The 8,782-nt window shown below is 43.6% G+C and overlaps 1 protein-coding gene across 2 annotated transcripts in view; it reads right to left on the bottom strand.

Moving 5' to 3' along the window:
• The window catches only part of PHACTR1 (phosphatase and actin regulator 1), a 561,725-nt gene that overhangs the window by 208,512 nt on the left and 344,431 nt on the right, over positions 1 to 8,782 (bottom strand). The gene's annotated exons all lie outside the window — the stretch shown is intronic.

Below are 8,782 nucleotides of genomic sequence, written 5' to 3'. Positions count from 1 at the left end.
AGAAAAGCATCTTGTAATATCACTGTTAAGTGTAGATGAATTATGTGTTAAAGCATCTCAATTATGAGTTTCCATATCCATGGATCTGAAATGCAATATAGTTGATAAGACTACAGGCTAAGATGAAATTCCAGTTCTGCCATTTCTAACTGGTAATTATTTTGTCTATTTAAGCCTCAGTTTCTTTGCCTGTCAAATGGGGTTAATAATACCACATAGGTCTGTTGCAAGATTCAAGTCCATAAGTCCATTCAAGTCCATGAGGAAAAGGTCGTGCGTATTTCGTATCACATAGTAGGCACAACAGAAGATAGCTACTACTGCTGTTGTCATTATTATAAAATTGTTGAAGCACATTCCACCTGGGAAAAAGGAAACAAGCAGCAGCAGTTGTCTTGCTACACTTTGAGCAATGGTAGTAGCTGGCTTCCAAAGATGGCCCCCAGAGAACCCTGCTCTGGAATTCACACCCTTGTTTAGTCTACTATGACAATGAATCTGGGCTGGTCCTATGACTTGCTTTAGCCATTAGACTACTGCGACTGTGATGCTTGGCCAGTGCTGGACCTAAGTCTTTAAAAGGCCTGGAAGCTTCTTTTGTGCTCTCAGGGGCCTGAGCTGCCTGCTGGAGAGATCGTAGGAAGAGACTGCATGGAAAAGCCCCAAGATTACATAAAATGGGAGAGAGGCCCAGATCTTCCTGTTCCCCCACCAAGCCTCCAGATGACTCCAATCCCATCTGCCTGCAAATGCATGAGAGACCTCAACAGATACCAGCAGAAGAACCACCTAGCTGAGCCCAGTCAATCCCCAGACCATAAGAGATAATACAATGGTTGTTGTTTTAAGTCACTGTGTTTTGGGGGTGCGGGTGTTACATGGCAATAGAGAACCCAAATAATAATGCTGTCCAAACAACCTGAGCTTTAACACATGCTGCCATTTAGCCTAACCTGTGTACAACTCTGATATACAGAAAGACCATCACAAATGATGGCAAATTCTTCAAAGGCTGGGACCTTCCATCTTATGCATCGACAACTACCCTATCTCCTCTCCTTTTCAGATCTTGGTCAACAGAGGAACTTAAAAATACAGCTGGCTGGCCACCTCACTGACTTCCAGTTCAGTATGTACTTATTGGGCACCTGCTCTGTACCAGGTGCTCTGCTCAATGCTGGGAGACAAAGGGAAACCAGTAGAGTCACCGCTATTAAGGACTTTGTGGTCTTGATTTAACAAGCAAAGTGGGCAGGATAAAGTTCACTTTGAGAGGAAACAATTACACCTTTTACAACCTAGCCTTAGGAGGTACTGATTTCCACAGGCTTCAGTTTGTACCTATTAGAGATTTTTTTTTTTTTTTTTTTTTTCAAAACAAGGCCATTATGCCTGTTTTGTCTTCTAACCCCTAGATGTTCCCTTTGTGGGTCATGATGGGTCCACAAGTAAGAATATTCTTTGCCTGTCCATGCTGGACCTTTTCCCTAAAGAAACGAAATGCTCCAATCAATCACCCATAGAGAATATGTGACCCAGCCAGATGCTGAAGGCTATTCAAATAGGTTTGATGATTTCTTATTAAAATTAGATGCTAAATAGTGCTCTATTTGCATGTTTGTTTTTTCCTAGTCATGAGAATTGTCATAGCTGAAAAACATGTGGAAATATATTTATTTGGCTTAACAGTCACTCTGCTGATGTTTCAATTTCCCTGGGAATTCCACAGCCGTATTAATGCAAATTTTATAGCCTGACACAGTCCAGCCAATTTAAATAGAAAAACACCTCCCTCAAGTTCACATCCCTTTTTGGTGGTTACTATTTATTTCTCCTTTTCCCTTGCAGACAAATTTCTTAAGAAGTCTTCTTCCTCTCCTCTCATTTACTCCTCAACCATATACTATCTAAGTCCCAGCCACATGGCTTCCCCCAAACCAATATCCCCAAGGACACCAATGATGAGTTGTTACCTTACCATCTTTTCAGGACCTACCAGAGTGGACTCTCCTCCCTCCTGGAACTGTCTCCTCCTCTGGTCTGGTGAAAACACCACCCCCTCCTGGTTTTCCTCCACACTCTCTAGTGGGCTATCTGCCTTCTCTGTAGGTTCTGCTGCCTCCCTTCACAGCTGGTGGTCCTCAGGGTACTGCTACAGCCCCTCTGTGCTTTCCACTCTGCTTTCTCTCTGGAGTTCTTGTCCCAGGTTTCCATTGATCATCCAGGTGCCCACAACTTCCAATCTGCATTCCAGCCAGATCTCTCCCAACTCCAGTTCTCTATATCCAATGTCCCTTCATCTGAATGTCTCAGAAGCACATGAAAGGTGGCATGCTCCAAAATCAATGGGTCGTTTTCTCCACAAATCTGCTCTTCATTGGTGTCCCTGACATAGAGAATGGTACCTCCATCCAGCTAATTGCTTAATGAGAAACTCAAGCATTTTTTATTCTTCCCCCGTCTTCTACATCCAATCCGTAATCAAGCCTTGCTCATTCTGTCTCTTAAATATCTCTTGGCTCTGTTCATAGTCTTCAGTTCCTAATATTACTATTTTAGTCTAGGCTATCTTCACCTCTCTCCAACATTATAATTATCTACCTGTTAACCAGTTTCCTTGTTACCAGAATCAATAGGGACATTTAATATTCCATTTGATGACATAGGAATGAGGTGTCTTTTTAATTATATCACAAGTAAATTTTCTTTCATTACAGACACAAATTTATAGATGTTCATTATATTATAAACTTAAAAACAACAGTTGGTGCCACTCCAAGCTTTTCCCACACTATAGAGAATGATCTTTCTAAAACGCAAGTCCTCTGAGAGTTTCCTGCTGCATTAGGATAACATCCAGACTCCATAACATACCTCATAAGAACCTTCACGAGCAGACTCTTACCCATTGCTTCCTCCTCATCTCTCACCACTCTCTGCTCCTTCCCCAACAATCCTTTTCAAACCATAACCTTGTTTTAAGCTGCAGATGGCCAACCTCTTCTTGTCTCTTCCCCAGACTTTCCTATGTTCAGTTCCGTCCACCAGGAGAGAAGTATTCCTCATGTTCATCGGTAACAGTTTGGCTTCCATTTCTCTAGGGAACCTTTCCTGGTAACTTGTCACTCAGCTGGGTTTGTCTGCTTTGAGTTCTCGGAGCCCCTGGGCACCTCCGATCACGTCACTTATCCTTTACTGCACTTGCTGGCTTAATCATCTGTGTTTCCTACAAGACCATAACCTTTAGGAGGCAGTTCCATGTCTGTCCTCACTGCTGCAATTTTATGGACAATGGCAGTGTCTGGCACACAAATAAATCCAATATACTAAGCCAGTATCCTTTATGAACTTCCTGTGGTTTATAGAAGTCTAAAAATCTAGGCTCCAAACAAGTAGGTAACGTAACCCTGTTAGCTTGAAAAATGGGAACACCAAGGAGACACTAAAGTTAGGGTGCAAAGGCCTATAACCAGCTCTCTTTCCAGCACACAAGTGACTACTTATAATTATCAATTTTTTCAAGCTATCAGTTTCATCTTTTTTCCCTGAGTGGAAATAATACAAACTTCCAGCTCAAAAGCTGTGGCAGTGATGGTCTATAGATATAGCTGGTCTTATGCTGGACAAGAGGCCGTGCTTCCATTTATTAACAGTGCTCTTCAGTCCTACACAATGATGGATGTCACTACATGAGGATGGCAAGACAAGCTTTGATGTAACTTTAGGATTTCTCTGCTCCAAGAATTGCAAATGTACTTCGCTATCCTATGGCATGCTAGGAATTCCCAGTAGAGAGGAATAAGCAATATAGGGCTGGCATGGGGGCCAACCATTCTGGATATTAGGTATAAACTCTTCCTAAAGAGTCCAGAAGCCTAAGAACAGAATCCCATCTAGACTGAATTTACTACCTGAGAAGTTTTATTTAAAAAGGAACAATTCCAGACATAGGGGCTTCCATTGAGGGGATTCCTGGGGCCTAGGGGTTGCTAAAGTCATCAGCAACTGTAGGTGAAGAAATAAAGAAAGCAGGGTCTAGCTCTGTGGGAAAGGGGAAGCCAGGAAACTAGGTAAAGTAGTTGGCTAACAGGCCAGGGTTAAGGGTTGGCTCTTGTTTCATTGGGGAATTTCGGGACAAGCAGAACCTATAGCAGAATGACAATTAGGCAGAGGTGTTTAACGAGAAGGCTGGAGCTCTATACTCTTGTGAGTACCTGAGACTCTCCTGTCCATAAACAATGTGACATCAGTCTTGTGTTGCACAAAAAATAGTGGGCAAAAGCAAGTAGGTTTTCTCTGGACCCCGTCATGGGTACCAAGGGAGGTGCCAATGCATTTCAGGCGCAGTCCTTCACTAGTGCTGTCAGGTGGGTGAGGCTGGCACAAGTGAAGGCTAAGGCCATGGTTCCCAGGTGCCCAATTGTGTGGCAGGGGAACAGGAAGCCAATTGCTCCTATCTGAAAGCTGTTGCCTCACTGTAACACTACTTTACCTATATAGGTGGGTCTGCTAATAGCTGAAGTGAAACACTGAAAAACAACCTTTGGTTTTCTATGAATCAATTAAAATGCAGTGCTTTATTGGCTTGAAAATATGATGGACTAAAACATCTCAATTTAGAAAAAGGAAACACAGAAAATCCTTCCAAGAAAACATCAACACAGCAATTAGTTGAATGCTAAAACCAAAGAGGAAAGTTCTTTTCTTTCCTTGATTCAAAATGGCAAATTAAGTCAGCACCAAGTTTTGCAAATAAGATATGCAGTTGCTTGTCTATTAGTAGACCGGATCTTTTACCATATTTTCAATAAGGCCATCCCCAAATTCTTGACTTGTTCCTCCACCTCAGCCACCCACTCCCATGCTTTTAGTCTGTGTTTTGTTTCCATAATGGCACCACCTTGACAACCACTAATTCAAGAATATAGCTCTTTATGCATAAGCTCCTGCCCTTCCGAATTGCTTCTGCAACTTCTCATACTGACTTAATGTGAGTATAAAAGTTTAGAATTTAACACTTATTGATTTTTCTAATTCTTCTCAACCCACTGGACCTCTCCTTTCCTGCCTAATTTAAAGTTTGATATCGCAATGGGTAGAATTGTGTCCCTCCAAAAGATATGTCCGAGTCCTAACCCCTGTTGTCTGTGCATGTGACCTTATTTGGAGATAAGGTCGTTGCAGATATAACAAAAGGTAAGGATCTCTGAATGGGATTATCCTGGATATATAGGGAGGGCCCTAAATCCAATGTCTGGTGTCCTTATAAGAGAAAAGGAGAGAGATTTGAGATGCAGAGACACAGGAGGACAGCCACGTGAAGGTGGAGGCAGAGATTCGAGTTATGCAGCTACAAGCCAAGGAACGCCCTGGATTGTCAGCAGCCACCAGCAGGTAGGAGAGGCACATGGAACAGATTCTGCCTCTGAGCCTCCAGGAGGAACCAACCCTGCTGACATCTTGACTTTGGTCTCCTGGTCCCTGGAACTGTCAGAGAATGCATTTCTGTTGTTTTAAGCTACCAAGTTTATAGTAATTTGTGACAGGAGCTTTAGGAAACTAATGCAAATATCCTAATCTGCTTTGTCTCTCCTCCTTTTCTTTCATTCATCTGGCAAAACTCCAGTCCCGGATGGATCCGGCTATCTGCTTAACCCATAGCTGTACCTGGACGGCCAAAGCCAATGATGAAAGTAACCAGTTCCACATAGAGTCACAATCGATCTGAAACGGGCTTGACTCCATAGGCCATCCCCCCTCCTCTTCCTATTAGGAGATGACCTCACTTATTACCTAGAAAACCTCAGCCATCACCAGATAGGGTCACCAAAGGTGTCATCCTACCTGCCTCTGCAGCCAGCCTCTCTGTGCCCCTCCAATTTCGGCGGAGTTCATCCTTTTCTGATTTAGCCCTTCCTTCCGTGCTTTACATCCCACCTGCTCCGACTTCTCAGCATCCTCACCCCATTTCTCTTGTCTCACATATTTGCTCTCTCCCTGGAGTTTTCACATTGGCTTTTCATGTTTATGTCTCTTCCATCATGAAACTTGACAACATGTCAGACGGCACACAAATAACCCCCCAGACACACACTCCTCTCTCTGATCACCCATCCTTCTCCTCCCTTTCTTACCCACTTCCCTGCCAAACTTCGCAAAAAACGTATCTCCATTTTCCCCACTTCCCACCAATTTCTCACTCAACACTCATCTCACATCTGCCCCAAAGAATCCACCCAGACGGCTCTTGCCAAGTCACCAAGGATCTCTACTTGAGTGGAGCCACTAACCTCTGTGGACATTTTCCCGTACTTCTTCCACTTGATTTCACGGCATTGGACACGGTTAACTGCAGCCTCCTTGACGTCGTCTGTCCCTACCCTCCACCACGCCTCAGGCTTCTGGTCTTCCTCCTGCCTCTCCAGCCACTGCCTCTCTCTCCTGTATAGGTTCATCCTCCTCCATCTAGTCGCTAGTGACAACGTTCTCCCTTTGTCTATAAGACAGGCTTTGGCCCTCTGCGCTTTCCATTGTACATTTATTTCTTAGCCAATCTCATACATGGCCATCGCTTTAATTATGTATATGCAAATGACCTGGAATTTACCTATCCGGCCCAGACCTCTCCTTTCTGTTCCGTATATCCAACTGCCAACTCTGGATATCACACGGTTGACTCAAACACATATCTGCATATCTAAAATTGGAACCATATCCCCGTCCCCCTTCACACCTGTCATTCTTTCAAAGTACTCATCTCAGGTAAGGCCACCACCATATACCTCGAGGGTGTCAGACCCTACAATTCTTTTTTTAAATGTTTTTATTTTTAAAAATATAATCAACTTTATTGAGGTATATTGTATACAAAAAATCATACGTGTTTAAATATACAATTGAGTGAGTTTGGAACACATGCATATACTTGTGATATCATCACCACAATCAAGGGAATAAATACATCCACCACCTTCAAAAGTATCCTTCTGTCCCTTTGTGGGGTGGGTGGTAAGAACACTTAACATGAGACCTACCCTCTTAACAAATTTTTAAGTGCACAATACTGTATTGTCAACTATAGGCACTATGCTGCACAGCAGATCTCTAGAGCTTATTCATCTTGTATGACTGAGCTTTTATAGCTATTGAGAAACAACCCCCATTCCCCCTCTTCTGGCAGCTGCCATTCTGCTCTCTGCTTCTCCGAGTTTAAATACTTGTGGATACCTCCTCACGTAATGGACTCATGCAGTATTTGTCCTACTGTGACTGGCTTATTTCATTGAGCATAATGTCCTCCAAGTTCACCCATGTTGTCACAAATGGCAAGATTTCCTTCCTTTTTAAAACTAAATAATATTGCAACCAAATGTCAAAATGGATAATACTCCATTCCAAATGTGACACCGCTTCCATCCCGCCTTCCCATATCCAACCCATCACTAAGTCCTGTCATCTGTTCCTTATAAAATCTCCCAAATCTATCTCTTTCTACTACCAGATACTAGTTTGAGCTATTATCACCTGCATAATGGCCTCCTAACTGGTCTGTCTGCAGCTACTCACACTCCTGCCTAATTTGTTCTACATGATGCAGAACCAGGGAGGGGACGGTCTGTGGTTACCTCTCCAGCCTCAGCCCCCACCACACTCTCAGCTCCCCATTCTCCAGCCACGGGTCTTTCTTGCTTTCCTAGACTGCTCACCCCTGCTCCTTCTGCCACAGGGCCTTTGCACAAGCTCTTTCTACTACCTGGAGTGTTCATTTTCTAAACTTCTACTCTTTCCTCAGATTCTAGCCCAGACCTCTCTTCCTTAGGAAAGCTTCCCCGTACCCTCAGACTAAGTCAAGTCCACCTCTCATTCTCCCAAGGACCTTGCCTTCACTGCCTTTATCAAGGTCTGATCTTGCCTTTATTTTTGTGATTTGACTGCCTGCCTCTCCCACCAGAATGTGCGTGCCAGGAGGTCACCGCTAGGGTCTAGTTTTGCTCAGTTAAATTCCCAGAACCAGGTGACATTCCAGCAAGTGGTAGACACTCAGTAAAAGTTTTCTGTGTTTTTCTTTTTTTCCCCTCCAAGGCCTTAGGTGTGCAGAAAATCTTAGAAGCACAAAGGGAATTTTGACACATTGTAGATTTCCACGGCCAACCCCTGCAGCTTATGATTGTCTGTCAAGAGGAAATAAAAGCATAACTCAGTGGTGTCTTCACAGTTTATGACTGCCAGTTCTACTTTTCTATAAATACAGTCCTCATTTTCAAGGAATTTGGATAAGATCGCTGCAGTTGACTATTTTGGGGAGACACTGTCTGTTCTATTTTGGAGGGGATGTGATCATTTGTCTTCATTCCTGGAGCAGGTGTGGAGATGCTCTGTGGACACCCATTGCCGACTCACATGCAAAGCTGGACGGGTCCAGTTCATTGCTTCACAGGCCCTGGGCGGGGTTTCAGAGGGCGGGCTGCAGGAAGGTAGGGATCACCTTCCGCAGGACTCGCTATTTGAGGTTCTCTCCATTGCTGTCTTCCCCCTACCATCCTGTGATGCAGGGATGCTGCTGAGAGCAACTTTGTCTTACAGCGCTTTCACCAGTATCTGGAGCTCGGCCTCTGGGTCTTAGTGCTCAAGGCCTTTTAAGGACAGCAGCCCTTTAGCTCAAAATAGGAAGGATGTAAGAGCAGCATGAGATGTGGAGATCTTCGAAAAATTCATGTAATTGTTGATGCCAAAATTGGGAAAATGTTGAGATCATAATTTTGCTACGTAGTTTTCTTTTTTT

Source organism: Propithecus coquereli, unplaced genomic scaffold, assembly GCF_000956105.1.
Source record: "Propithecus coquereli isolate 6110/MARCELLA unplaced genomic scaffold, Pcoq_1.0 Scaffold416, whole genome shotgun sequence".
Taxonomy (NCBI): Eukaryota; Metazoa; Chordata; class Mammalia; order Primates; family Indriidae; genus Propithecus; species Propithecus coquereli.
Note: the sequence above shows the minus strand (reverse complement) of the source record. Positions and strands in the feature narration are given on the sequence as shown.